Here is a 14,864-nt window from a genome sequence, read left to right on the forward strand (position 1 = left end):
CACATGCCACTTCAAGCCAAGACCTGTACCAGATGAAAGGAAGGCTCTCTTGATCAGATAAACAGCACAGTAAGTACTGAGGCCCTTATCTGTGAACAGTAATGATCAATATGCCAGGTGGCTTAGTCTGCAAGCATGTAATCTCCGGTTGCCGTGAGACTTGAGGCATCCTTCCATGTTCTTTATTCTCCTGATAAACTTGGGGAGATTTGTTTCCAGCAATTCATAATGTAAACCATCACACATTATGAACTGTATCTACCTGACAACAGCCAAGAGTGAAAGAGCTCAGATATCCCTATAGAGCTGCTTTTGAATAGCTGGGGAAAAGCACATTAAAAAGTTGCAGGCTGTATTCTCTATATACCACCACTGTGACCATAAGAGTAAATGACTACTCAAACCTCAGGTTATTTGCAAACCTAGCTGAAGAGCGAGTAGAGAAATAAATAGATCATGAGCATTCATACAGAGCCTTTAATTAGAGAGAAGAACGTGGCGCTCTGCGTAGGAAGGCCGTATCTTCACACGGTGCAAATCAACGCAGCTCCATTATGGAATTACATCAGTTCGTGCCAATGAGGATTGGGTCCAGGTATGCATAGGAGGATGTCTGCCTTTACCATGGAAACACACCACCTAAGCGAGGGACCACACGAGCAGCTTAACAGCAACTGCATTAATACTTGACAGGGCAGGAAAGAAAAATGAAAACAATTGCTCTAATTGAAACTACGGGGGGTGTGTAAGTAGGGCAGAATGCACAGTAATTACCTGAGTTGGAGTTGAGCCAGAACACCAACACTAACGCTCCTGCTCTATGGGACTGCGAAGGAGCCTAAGTAAACAGGATTTCGGTTTTCCATGGTGCTCGCTCAAGTCTGCGGAACGACGCGGGGCTGCAAGCTGAGGAGCTGAATTTCCACCCACACTTGCACCAAACGGCAAAGAGATGTGGTGCTCCCTGGGAGAAATCCTTCCTGCCTGGACAGTGGATCTGTGCATGGGCGCAGCTTTGTCCAGCTACGGAAAGGAAACGCCAGGTTACTGCAGGTGAAATCAAGGTTCTGTTTACGCGCTGTGTTAACATGAACCTTCTGGATATCCTCAGGCTAGAGGTGCTACCAGCTCCCTCTCCCGCAGCTCTGCAGGACTCCTGTTCCCTACTACCTCCACCTCGCTCACCTCCCGGCAGTCCACTTGCCACGTGGCCACCTCTATACCTCCCTCACAGCCCTCACCAGCAGCCCCTGGGCCCTGCTCCTCACTCTCCAGCACATCCTCTCCATATCACCTACAAAGAGAGGCGAGCCTGCATGGAAAGCTGTCCAGAGACCAGTTTCCAGAAAGGTCGCTTCCACGCTGCGGTGGGTTCCCAGGCACGGGGCGCGTGAGAAGCATGAAGACAACGGTTAATAGCAAAACAAGGCTCCACTGGTAGCAGGGGTGGGGGATAACTTGGCCTGGAGTCAGTTTGAAGCGTCAGTTGAGAAGCAGCTATAGTGCCTATGGAAAAGATTAGATGAAGTCCTGGAGGAACGAAGCTCCTTTTCTGAGGAAAAGCCGATGGGCTTGCCCAGTGATCCCCATTCGTGGTCCAACAAGCGCGTCTTAGTCATACAACAGAGGAACAACTTCAAGCATCTGCCCCGTCACCTGTCGTTGCTCCGTGACCGTGCCAGCTCTGCCAGCAAGTAGCAACTGCAGCCAGCGGCCAAGCTGGCGTGAGAGAGCTGCAAGTCCCCCACGCTCCCAACGCACGCGTCTGAACCTGTGACCCACAGGTTCTGCAGACCATCACAAATCCCCCGAGACATACAGTTCCCCACAGCCTCGCAGGTTGTTTCTAGTTAGACAAATTCAAATGGCTGCCACAAAAGCTTAAGCTCTTTCCAGCCACACTCACGCTGAGTGTCAATAGGAAAAAGTCCCATGAATACGCTTGATAATTAGAGAGCCGCGGCTGTAGCAAAGAACAAAGTATAATGCAGGCTTGAATACTCAGGAAATTGACTGCTGATATGTTTCCATTCATTGTTTTGTTCCCTGTTCTCAGTGTTATATTAAAATCTCCTACTAAGAATGAGCTTTCTTGTTTAATGGAACTTGTCAGTTAGAGGAAATCTGCTCGAGCTGTTTGATCTATTCTTTAAAATAATATTAATTGCAAATTTAGCACACGTCCCTATCTTAGTTAGCAAATCATTTGAAAACTACAGCTGATATTTTTAAAACTTTATTTATTGCCCGTAAAAAGTCGTGGCCCATCACTTTTGAACTCTAAGGCATTCACCACCGCTTTGCTCCGACTATTCAGTCCTGGCTATTCAGGAGATGTGTTGATCGATCGTCCCCGTCACCTGACGTTGTTTTCCGGACTCTATGAGTGAAAAGCGATAGGAGTGAATAGCAAACAGTAAACACGGTGTGAATCTCCGGTCGTGAGAAAATTCATGAAACTTTGCAGTTTGTGAGCGTTTTCATAAAATCCTGACAACCATATCAACTTATTCAAGTGTGACCTCACGTCTATAGGAAATCACGCTCAGTGCTTCTGTCTGCCTCTCTGTTAATGGAACTAGCTGTCTATTTTGACTCCATGTGACTCCTAATTAAATACTGAATTTGCATGTTTGCTACTCATCCTGATTCCCAGCATGTGCGCTCACAATAACAAATCTTAACTTCAGGCTCTGAAGCTGACGTACAGCTGAACCTGGATTTCCAAAGTCCCACAGTTCGATGATACTGAAGCCTGGAGGTTTCATTTGGTTCCTTGCAGACATAAAAGAACCATTTAGAAAAATGAGATGCAGCGGCCAGTAAACTGGCTCTCTGTAGGATTATTTCAATTTGCTGGTTCTGAACCTTCAGCAAAAATCTGCAAAATGGGTTGTGTTGGGTGGCTCACAGAAACAATATTTCTTTTGTGAATATCTTCCTGTTTCCAATTATATCAGAATGACGGAATAGAGGGGAAATAGCCGATTCCAGGGTTCATATAATTAGATATAATACACTCTATCATCATCAGTACTCGATGCTTTTCTTTAGGCAAGCTCAAAGACATTCAGAAATGCTCAGAAACCACTGTTCATGTCAGCATCATCACAAGTGCTGTCGCTTTTAGGAATTTGCCTTTACAGACAGAGAAGGGGTGGCGTGAGCCCCCTCCCCAAGAGGCAGCGGCATCAGCTCCGCACGCAGACCCCGAGCATCCTCCCTTCCTCTCCGTCTTAATAACCCTGGCAGGCACCAGGAGATGCCTCCCTTCTCTGGTGACAGCGGGTTTGGTTATACTTGTGCTCATTCACGGAATTTGCTTCACCTTGGCCTTGCTAAAAACGCTCCCCTGGTGCTGCACAGCTCCGTCGGTCCTGCAACACTGTTTGCTGACACAGAACAGCCGACTGCGGATCAGGGGCGCCGAGACGCCCCTACAAAGGTACCTTACTGACGGGAGGTGCCGCAGCCACCACAGTTCATGCGGTCGGGGCAGCCTGAGCTCCCTGCCTACGGACCGTTTCTGGACGTGTACCACCACCCTCTGCTCCATCTCCCCTGCTCCTGACCAATTCAGGCAGCTCGAGTCACAGGTAATTCCTCTAAAATAAAACCGTTCCTCCCCCGCCCGGATTCTTTTTTAAAACAAGGGCAGAATTGTTCAAAACAACCCAAGGGAAGAAATCCAAATAGGAGGTGACCTCCTTCCAACCCTCTGTGCTGGGGGCCGAGGTGTGGCCCCCCGCTCCAGGCTCCCGGGGTCATTCCAGCACCTCTGTCTCATTCCCTCCCGGAGCGATGCCCTCCCACGGCCCATGAAGAGCGCTCTGTTCCCAGGCGTGAGTCATGGCCCCGGGCTGCGGGACGCTGACATCAGCCCCTGCGCAGCCCTCGGCAGGGCCAAGTGTGCCGGCTGCCCCTCGGCATTTCTTTGGAGCTTTGTGCCGAGTATAACAGCTGGGACTGTTCGTCGGGCAGAGCGAGGGGCCGAGAGCGCGGCTGGGCACAGGCTGGCGGGCACAGATCGGCTGTGGGGGATGCCACTTGGCCAGCCGGAGGAGGAGCAGCCGCAGCAGCTCTGGTTTTCACGTCTGCTCGCAGACGAACCCTCTCCCGGCATCCCCGGCGCGGTGCCGCACGCTCGAGCCTTGCCGGCTGTCGCTACCTGTGCCAGGCACCCCGGGACACCGGCGTATGCTGCAAACACCTCTTTATTTGACGGTGTTGGCACTTCATCTGAGAGCGGGACAGAGAGGGCGCGGCTGGTTTTCAAGACTGCTTTAAGACTCCAATAAGAGCTCTTTATGGGTTTAAAATTACCATTCTGCAATACTGGCAAACCGCTTCCCTTTTCCAGGAAAGCTGCTTTGTAGTACCGCAGGAAAGTCATCCCTCCGGTGTTGCAAGTTACACCAGCAGCAGTGCAGTCCTGTAGCTCTGACCAGAGGAATCAGGTAGGTATTTTGGTCAAGGGATTGAATGACTTTATGACCTTGATGGATGCACAGAGTCGGCTCAGGAGCGCTCAGCTGTACAAACAAAATGTTGCCACCTCAGTGATAAGAGGGGAGGGTGCCCGTGCCAGGGCAGAGGAGGGGAGACGGGAGGATGCAGCAGATAATGATGACCTGGGGACACTGCTCCAGCTCTGGGCTTGCCGTTTCGGGGAGATAGGCACCCACGTGCTTCAAGCCAGTCCCTTTCCCTCTGCCGCAGGAGCAGCCAGCCCGGTTTGCCAGGGTTTTGCTATAAACAAAATGTGTAATGAAGCATTTTTTCTACCTGTTTGCTAGCATTGCTAGAGATTAAAGCCATCCTGGAGCGCTTTGCTCACCTATGGACTTAAGCTACACCAGCAAAGCCCTCTCCATGTCTAGTGAGGAAGGGTGCCAGGTGACCTCCCTCAATCTTTTCACATTGCTGTTAAACGTCAATAAGGCAATAAAACAATTACACTTAGAGAGGCACAAACCAAACTTCTCAGATCCAGTGCAAGTAGAGTTCTGCTTTTGCTCTGAATCATCGATCTGAGCTCACCATTTTGGTCCCGTTTGAGGGTTAGACTACAACTGTGACCTGCAGTTCCGCTTTAGATTTGACTGAACCTCCATGAAAAGGTCAACTACATTTATGAGATTCCAGCACAAGAGATGGGAAACACCCGATGGCTGCTTTTGCTTTCTGAGGCCTTTTTCATCCATGAGACTTCAGTACCCCAAACCCAAATCCTTCCCCGAGTTTGTCCTTCAACCCTGGCTACACGCTCTGTAGCTAAATAACATCCCTCCCTCTTTTTTTTTTTTCCCCTTTTGGAGGCACAGCAGCTGTTGTGTTTTGCTGATGAATGAAGTAATGTTTTACCGGCTACAGCTTACTGATTTGCAGGTTTTGGTGGCAACGCTGACACAGAATTCCCACCATCAGCCTCTGCCAGCGTTTCCCCCCGGCCACACAACACTTGGACCTCTCAGCTGGGCCGGTGCAGTCGTTCCCAGGGGCCATGGCGATCAGGGAACTGATCTAGTTGAAATAAATTGCAAAAAGAAAATCAAAACAAACAAAACAAAAAAAAAAAAAAGAAGATGATGAAGATCCTTCCTATTTTACAGGCCATTTTGTTCACGGTTTCTAACCTCCAGCAGTTCCTCATGCGACTCCCTGCAGAGTCACGCGAGGAGTTATTTGGGCACAAGAGGGAGCGGGCTACGGTGGAGCAAAACGGTGGGAAAAAAAAGTCTGTGATGGGAACACCTCAAGGTAACATTACTACTAAAGCTTCCTTGTCCTTAAACCATGGCCAGGGTTTCTTATCTCGGACTGACATTATCCACGAGATCACCACAACTGTCCAGTAAACAGTCAATTCATTTCACAATTTATACATCGTTACGCATCCCCCACGTACCAGAGAATTATCTCTACAGACCCCTTTAGGGCCTTAAAAGGATCCTCAGGCTTCAGTTTTCATTTTTAAATGAATACAAGCATTCAACCGAGCTGTAAACTATTAAAGCGAGACGCCGCTTCAGTGATAAACAAAATATTTTCCTAATAATTCACTTAATTGTCCCATTCATGGACCTATGCCTTTGGAATGGGACGTGCTTTGTGATTCCAAATAACACAAATAATAACAACAACAATAACAAGAGCACATTCCATTTTACTGAACGAAACAGTGATATACCAAAGGGCTCGTGATACATTATCACTGGCTGTGCAGGAGCGTGGGTGGGAAGCAAGAGGCTGCAAGAAGAGACAGATAGAACGGCTCCTACACGCGACTTTTCCCTCTGTGCTGCTATTTTCCTTTTGCTCGAGAAGCGCAGCAAATATATTAACACCCGCATGAAAAATGAGCTGAGGTAATTCCATCTATGAGCATGTGATGGGTCCCGCTGCCACAAATGTTTTCCCTCTAGGTCCGTATCTGAATCTCACACTGCCTGACTCACGCTGCAGCCGCGCACGTCACTACGACCCGGCAGCGTCAGACTGTCATTTGTTTCCTTTTGGAACGGGATGTTCTATAATAGCTCCAACTCCCACTCGACAGTTTATGAAATTGCAGTTCTTTCACATACCTCCTTTGTTCCCCAGCAGCAAGAAGTTTTCAATTTGTTTGTAAGGTGCTAAAACAGGAGCAGAGCGCGCCCTGAGCTCAGGGATGCCTCACCCGGAACTCTAACAGGACGTGTCTTTTAACGGGATGGCGGCGCGATGGTTCTCAGCGCGCCGTAGAGTTTGTTCTTCAGGGAGACAAAGGAGGCACAGTGCAGAACTGCTGCTTCTAGGGTTGCTGCTTGGAGTACAGCCCCACGTCTCATTCACAAGGCTCCTTCTCCAGCTGTCAGGGAGAGGCTGGCACGTAAATGGAAGCTGAAGTTCTGGACATGCTGGTGGAGCCATCAAAGCAGAACCAGCTCTGCTTCAGAGCGCCTCGCCACGACGGTCGAACACGCAACCCACTTTTCAGCAGTGGCAAGTTTGATCCTCTGCTCCTAAAATGCTAATCTACATCTGTGTCTTGGTCTGGGTTGGGAGTGGGCTTCAGAAGGGAATCCCTGACTTGCTGCGCTCCGGATCATACTGCGGCAGTTTCAAACCTCAGTCTATAGGACTAAGCTAGTGCTAGTGACAGGTTAAAAACCCCAAGTGTCAACAGTATAGGCATGGAGTCCTCAGCACCAACTGGTTTGTTCTGCTGGTTTGGTGCTCCTGTGACACCAAACTACCAGCTACTGCTGCTTGCTGCTTGCCTTTTGGAGCTAAAAGTCCTGGAGCTGTTGGATCCCAGCACACAATCGCACAAGGAGGAACGTGATGTGGTTCCAGGGGTGCAGCAGAAGGGAGGAGGCTACGGTTCTCCCGGGATCCCTGCCCATGTAAAGACCAAGATCATCAAGATATACTCGTAATGCTGCCAAGTTTCCTGCTGGGAACATCCTGGCAGGCAGCTGATACAAAAGGACAGAACCAAGGGAGTGGAGATCCAAAGAGCAAAAGGGTGCAAAAGATGATCTCATTTCCCCTGCTTACTTTTGGGATGCTGCTATGACTCGAGGCAGGCTAAAATGGATTTGTCTTCACACTGGTTGCACAGTAAAGTGGACACATCGCTATGCAGAGTCCAGTGTCCCCTGTTCCAGCTGCTGCTCCCCTATTTATTGAAGAGCTTTATCCAAATGGAGAACTTAAACTACTTCCTACAGGTGCAGCCATTCCAAATGGGGAGGTAAATGCCAGCTTCAAGTGTGGTAAAACCAGTGTTCCTAGCATTCTCCAGAGAAAAATTATCACTTATTATCTGCCACTTGGAATAAAATGGGAAGCTTGAAGACGATCTAGAGAGAATTTGGAAAAGCGAGGCTTGTATTTGCAAACTGCGCATAGCCTTTCTCTGAGACACAGAGAAGTTCCTGAGGCTAGCCTCTGCAAGAGGATGCCCTAAGAGTCTCTGAAGATGTTTATTTTGACCTTGTGGACCTTTGTCCAGTGTACATTCATTGGGGTTAAATAAATAAGCATTAACAACCCAAAAGCTCCAGACCTTCCACTGCCCCGCACTGAGCCAAGACCTTAAGTAAAGAGGCTTAAGTCACATTTATATTTCCTTTGACCTAAAGACCAAGCGCAGCTCAGCCCATCCCAATTACTGCGTGAAAAGATCTTTATGGCTGCGCTACCTTGCATTCAGCTGCCCGAGAAATCTTTAGAAACCACTGCAAAGGCAGATCACCACAGCCTGGCGTTCCCTGCTCGCTGCAGCCACCTCCACACGCGGCACAGGCTGGGGAGAGCAGTCAGCGCCCCAGCCCCGACTCATTTTCATGACAGCCCTCAGGAATCCTCCTGGCGCTGCCTGGGCAGCTCTGGGTAACGCTGCACGGCAGGAATAACATCGCTCGGGCTCTCAGCGCCGGCCCTCGAGCTTTGGCAGCCATCAGGACAAAAGACAATCCATAAATGCAAGTCATTATAATCTCACAGACATCACCTCTACCTTTACCTGGACTTACCTGGATTGACGTGGAGGGCAGCGTTTCTCTTGACATTCAAAACGAACGCGTGCGCTAAAGAATACGAGGCTTCTCGTACACAGGGTATTGTTCTGGATTTCGTATTTCTTCGGGGTTGTCTTGGCAACGCAGAGGGTTTGCCGCTAGAGGTGTGTGAAACACTGGGCAACAAAAAGCAAAACGACTCCCACTCGTTTCATTCCATCACCCAGTTAAACCAGGCTCTTGATCAACCCGCTGGGACATCGTTAGTGTGCTGTGTGTCGGGAGGGGCAGCGCTAATCAGCACGGACTCCTCCACCCCCCCTCAGCACCGTGATTTCGAAAATAGCAAAAAATTGTACCTTTCATTGGGAAATGATGTCTATCCAGACGCGCTGATCCACTCTGATCACTTTCTCCCTTCAACTACCCCTTTCACTAGTTCCCTGGAAGGCAATGGATCCGATTAGGGATGGTTTTAAGCAAAACTAGTTTGGGGGGGTGGGGGTGGGGTTGTTGGTTGTTTTTTTTTAGTTTCAATTATGGAAGTTTTAAGTGACTTCAGTGAAGTCAGTGGGGTTACTGTGGACTGATACCAATATAACCCAGTTTGCCCCCACGTGAGTCTTTCCTGTGCAAAGAGAAGAGACGCTACGGTTACACCTGGTCGGCAAGTGAGTGGAAATGCCCCACTTGCCTTCCTGGCTCAGCTCCTTCCACGGACAGCAGACCTTTAGTCACTGTGGATGAGGTCCAGGAATTATTCTGCAAAGTTTTTAAAGCATCTTTGGAGGCAGTTTCACATCGCTTATTCATGTCATTTGCCTTTATTTTTACTTACGGAAGGCATTAAAAAAAATTAACCCAAACAGCTGTTCAGATTCCTCTATTTTTTATGTAGCAAAGGGAAAAAAAAGTCTGAACAGCTGTGTCAGTAAAACACAAGCCAGGTGGCCTCCCTAAGGCAAAGTTTGTATGAAATCTATAAGATAATATTTTTATTATCTGAGTTACTGTATTTCTTTTTTATTACTTTGCTCTTGTGGATTCTTAAAGAGGTATTGGCCACTTATTTCTTATCTTCATCCTCTTCCCTCAGTGTTTGAGCTGTACCGTAACTCAACACAGATGTTAACGGTGATTCAGCCATCAAGGGTGAAAATCGCCCTTTCAGCACAATCCTCCTCAATCTATTCTGGGGACCTGAATGGGATTTAAGGCTGGGTAAGGAGCAGTTTTACAGATCTGGCCTTTCTATGGGGAGAAACTCATGCCGTGGTACCAAACATCTCCCCAGAGATGTGCAAGGGATTGCCTACGAAATGCTGGCGGAGGGAATTTGTTTTCCATGTTGTGTAACTAAGTCACCTGAGATGCACGGTTTTGTTCCAGTTCCTTGACAAGGTAGCTGGATCGTCCTCAAGCAGAGGCTAATGACTCACGATTACACAATAGTCTGAAAGAACAGTTGTTTTGCACTCCAATGTGTGAAACATTGGGGATTTGTAAGCTGCTAGCCAAATTCTCAGCCGGGCGGCGCTGAAATCTATACAGCCAGATGGATTTACACCACAGTTGCCCCACCGCTGTCATCTCGGAGCATATCCCTACTGACAAAGGCTCACGAAGAACTTCCCCTACTGAGGTTTGGAATTCCTCAGCCGGCCTCCCATCCTGCACAGAGCAAACTTTAGCCTTCGCAGCTCTGGTGCTCCTTCCGTGCACTTGCTAACACGGTCTCGCCATGAGAGGCTTCCAGCTGCCTGCTCCGAGCCCCGTGTCTCATGGCACCACGCTCCACCTGTGCTCCAGGCCATCACACCACGGTCCAAGCCCTAAGCCCTGTTCAGCCACCCAGGGCTCATCCGCTAAGCCCCTGCCACACAAACCCTCCTAAAAGCGCGCTCCTATTGCTGTAAGGCAGCTTGCTGATTTGTGGATACCTTTTCCATAAATTGCTTACTGATTATTTTCTTCCCTGACTTCTGTCCTTGGATTATGAACTCTGGAGAACCAAGTGAAAGCACTGAAGTGTCTGAAAATCACCAGCCACGTGCAGGTGTTAAAGCAAGTGATAGCCATAACAACAGCAATGATAACCATAGAAATAATTAAATCATTTGTTGCTGCTGTCATTCCTTCTGCTATTCCTACAATATTTGATGAATACGTGCTCCAAGCAGTTCCTGAGCCTGAAGAAACATTTTCAGATGACACAGAGTGCAAAGAAAAGAGAAAACAGCTTGATAGTATTACAAACACAAACATACCTAAGATTGTTACTTATTATTATGTGGTGATTTTATATTAAATTATTTTGCTGAACTTTATAATTTTTAAAGTCGCTTATCAGCTTATAGCATAATAATAGTATATAGTTAGACACCTGAAAGTTGTTTATATACCAACACGATTTTTTTCTTCCTTTTTTTTTTTTTAGCTTGAGAAAGAAAGTATGTAAAATTGTATATACGTGAGAAGGACCATCTTCCAGGGGAAAACACAGCAGAATCATCACTAAGGCAAAAAGAGAATTTAATTCTCCCCTAAATCATTCCCTTTTGGTACGTTTTCTTCATATTTAGTAGCTGGATGAAATTCCCTCTGTAGGTACTAAGCCCGTGTTATTACAATTCCAGCATGATATATGTTTATTTTGGCGTCTAACAAGATCATGAATCAGGAAATAACATTGCACTTTATATTACGTATTTATTTATTGTGTTAGGATGAAATTTACCTGGGTCCAGAGAACGAAATTAGGCTGTTACAGCCCTTGGTTTCATATAAGTTATTTTCCTCTCAATGCCTATGCCCTGTGGGCAGAAATTTATTTCACTGGTGCTGAATGAGAATTCTCCCATTCCCCCACCGCCTCCAGGTATGATTTCTATACCTTGCCCTCCTGCTTCCAATTTTGTATCCATTACTGGAATGCTTGAAAACATGAAATATAATACCAACAGTCACAGAGCGAGAAAGTCTGCAGTGTGTTGGGAATATTTTTTGTTCCTATTCAATCCTTTTGTAATCAGAGAAATCCTGCTCAGTAATTTGAAGTCTTCAGTGATGTTATCATACTTCTGATCTTAACCTTTCGGCTGAATTTTAGGGGCTGGTTGGCCATTGGAAAGAAGGACTATTTTACAGGCGGTTTATAGGATGCAGATTTGGAAGATCTCAGTTCTTCTCTGAAGTACGTCACACACTGGGCAATGAAAGGCAACTCGAAATGGAATGTGTACTAATAAATGGAAATACCAAAGTGGAAAATTACGTCACAGAATATAAAAGAGCACAATGTATTTAATAATACAACAGTAATTACCTTTAATAATACTAAAAAATCAGTGAAAAACATGACGAGAACTTTGTGAAGCGTCCAAACGTGTTCTGATTGCTATATTTGATAACTTTGCAAGAACTTAAGTCTTAAAGATTTGAAGTCTCCACGAGATTAGATAGTATTTGTACACAAAATGCAGGAGAGAAGTTAAATGAACAAATGACAAGTTTATCTCGCATAGGAGAATTATAAAATCATTAAGCAAGTAAAAATTTATTCAGTTACTTGGCTAAGGCCCAGCAAGGATTTCACAACACTATCAGCAGGGTGTTGAAATGTTTAAAAAAAACAACCAACAACCCAGCAACCAAATGCTCAGTTTCAGAGAAGCACTCTCATTTAAGAAACCCTCTCCTAAGTATTTCTCAGATAAGGAGCTCTTTATCAGCATGTGTATATGTTCTTCCTGGAATCAAGGTTCGTGCAAGTTTTTTCACATACACCAACATTCTCGCAGCGCTTTATGATTTCTTCTGCCTCAAGCACCAGGAAAAGTGGAAGTAACAAGCATATACAGTTATGAAGAGGTATGACATATAAATATTATTTATATTTACTTAGTGATTTGAGCTAAGACAAAGAGCATCAGAGTATAATGAGTTAACCAACAGTAACTTCTGTCACTTTTGCTTGTGCATAGAGAAAAAAAATAATCTCTTAAAAGCATGGATGGATAGGAACATGTCAAAGCAGGAGCACAAGAAGAGGTAGCTCATGCAACTGCAGATACAACAGAAAATTGTAAAGCTCTGCAACAAACGAAATTGAGGGGTAACTTATGTAAAGGCAATAAAAAATGTGCTCTGGACACCCAGCAAAACCCCGGTGTAATTGTATTGATCACGCAGCATCCTTTGAAACAGCGTGTTTCTGAATTTCTGCTCTGTGATGTATCTTTTCTTTGGAATAGTCTGGCCATCTAGGAAATATTTCACCCTACCTTCCAGCACAAGCAGAAGTTTAAAAACAATGTAAATGTAAATACTTGCTGATGCCAAACACTTCATTTGCCAAGAAATGATGCATTTTGTATCAGGATTACATCGTAACCGAGATTAATTTTTGTATTGTCTCTGGCAATTCTTTAACAAAAACACCGCCTGATGAAATACAACCTGTAACTCACAGGTTTTGTATGTTCAGGGAAACTTCTCTCAACAGCTGACTTACAAATGTCCATACAAACCAAGCTGCACCGTACCCTGCTTTTAATCTAACTGCCAGGTACTGCAGAGGTAATGTCTTGGGAGATGGCACTGGGTTCTTGAAGAAGGAGCTACCCACTGATGAAGACCTTACGGAAAACTAGAAATTTTTAACAAAACCAATCAATGAAGGCACCCTAAATTCTCTTAAGAGAAGGAAAACATCTCAGCATCATAATGTTAGGCAACCATCATCCAGTAAGAACTGAGGTCAAGTCTCAAGTGGTGCTTCACAGCATGAATTATAAGGTCGCTTGGTGCAACTGTACAGATCGACTGATCACAAACAAGCCTCCGATTTCTGTACCCAAGTCTGCTCTCTTGCTTAGTTAAAGAAATCAACCTCCACAAAAAAGCAACCACTTTATATACCTACATTTGTATACGTAGATTCATCAATATTCAAAACCACCTACTATAAATTCAAAGATTAGTTCTGGGAACAAAACCGGCACCATCAAAACACAAACCTAAGAAGAAAAAAAAGGAAATAGAAGAAAAGAAGGAACCGCTGACAAGTGGTAGAGAAACAGTGAGAAAATATTTGTGAATATGTCGGGTCATTATCAGGTAGATCTTCCCTTGCATCCAGTTTTAGTTACTTTTGAGACTAGCCACATGACTACAAATTTGCTCACGGCTGCCGTTCTTAAGACACATTATGTGCAAGATTCAGCCCTGGAAAGCAAACGAGCAGGAGTATCATGCACTGTTTGAGTCTTGTTGACTCCTACCATGGCAAAACTTTTTGATTAGAAGTAAATTTCACTGAATTTGAGTAATGTGGCGCTCTCCTTCCAACAACCAAATGATACTTTTGTGAGTCAAATGTAGAGTTTATAAGGCTTAAGTCATTAAGCATGACTGAGCTGACCAATCACGCCACGCAAACACAGACTCATCACCACTAAGCGATGTCAAAAAAATAACCACATCAAGAAAACCAGAAGCTTAAAATTTGGAACAGCACAGAGACTGAAAAACTTCAGCTTCTACCCAAGCAATTTGTCAAAAGAAAAACACTAAACTTGACAAGGAAATTCTTTTGCTGAAAATAACACGCTCAGTTATACTATTACGTTGCTGGTGTTCCCCTGCTCCTCTTCTTCCTCCTGAGTTTATATCTAGGAAATATTTCCAGAACTTGCTGGTTCAGTTACCTCTTTCAGAGTCTTGGCATTCAGAGGTTCTAGCAACAAAGCCTTATTATTATAAATACTTCAGCTATAACATTTCTAAGGAAATTAGACTGAGTATCATTATCTCCTGCTGACTCGCACCTAGCAATTTTAAATCATCTAGTGTGGGAGAAGGCTCTGAGGTCAAAACACTTATTTTGTTATTTCATTAAAATCAAAAGGGGAAAAATAGCATAGAAATTGCAAAGCCTGGGAAGGGAAGTCAGGAAACAGCAAGACGAGAGAGGATAAAAATTAGCACTAAGTCGATGACTCTGGAAAATCACGAGTACATCACAAATTTTATTTTGGTACAAGATGATAAACAGTACGTTTGGATTGTACAGACTTTTTTTTAAAAAAAAAAAAAAAGTTTTTCCTCACATTTATCATTCATCCTTGTACTTGAATAACAGCCCATTCTTGAGCTTACAGTCATGCAAATTCTCCTCACTCACACGTAAAGTTACATTGACTTCCAGATTACTTTTTTGTTTTGAGTATGGACACCAACCCTGAACATTACCTTCTGGCCTTCAAACTTGTCACGTAATACGTAGTATTTACATATTAGCTACTATCTAGAAATGAGCAGTTTTGACATGACCACAGTATTTCCTCATCTCACAGA

The 14,864-nt window shown here is 45.3% G+C and overlaps 1 protein-coding gene across 3 annotated transcripts in view; it reads right to left on the bottom strand.

Moving 5' to 3' along the window:
• Positions 1 to 14,864, bottom strand: part of SLC6A6 (solute carrier family 6 member 6) — a 118,206-nt gene that overhangs the window by 87,239 nt on the left and 16,103 nt on the right. For 2 of the 3 annotated variants that reach the window (XM_063348202.1, XM_063348203.1), the window contains exons 2-3: positions 8,867 to 8,950; positions 8,523 to 8,683 (exon numbers count right to left, since the gene is read on the bottom strand). The gene's annotated coding sequence lies outside the window, so the exon portion shown is untranslated. Of the gene's footprint in view, positions 1 to 8,522; positions 8,688 to 8,866; positions 8,951 to 14,864 lie in introns of those variants that run through there. The other variant, XM_063348206.1, reaches the window with a different exon arrangement.

The sequence above is a fragment of the Chroicocephalus ridibundus genome, chromosome 10, assembly GCF_963924245.1.
Source record: "Chroicocephalus ridibundus chromosome 10, bChrRid1.1, whole genome shotgun sequence".
NCBI lineage: Eukaryota > Metazoa > Chordata > Aves > Charadriiformes > Laridae > Chroicocephalus > Chroicocephalus ridibundus.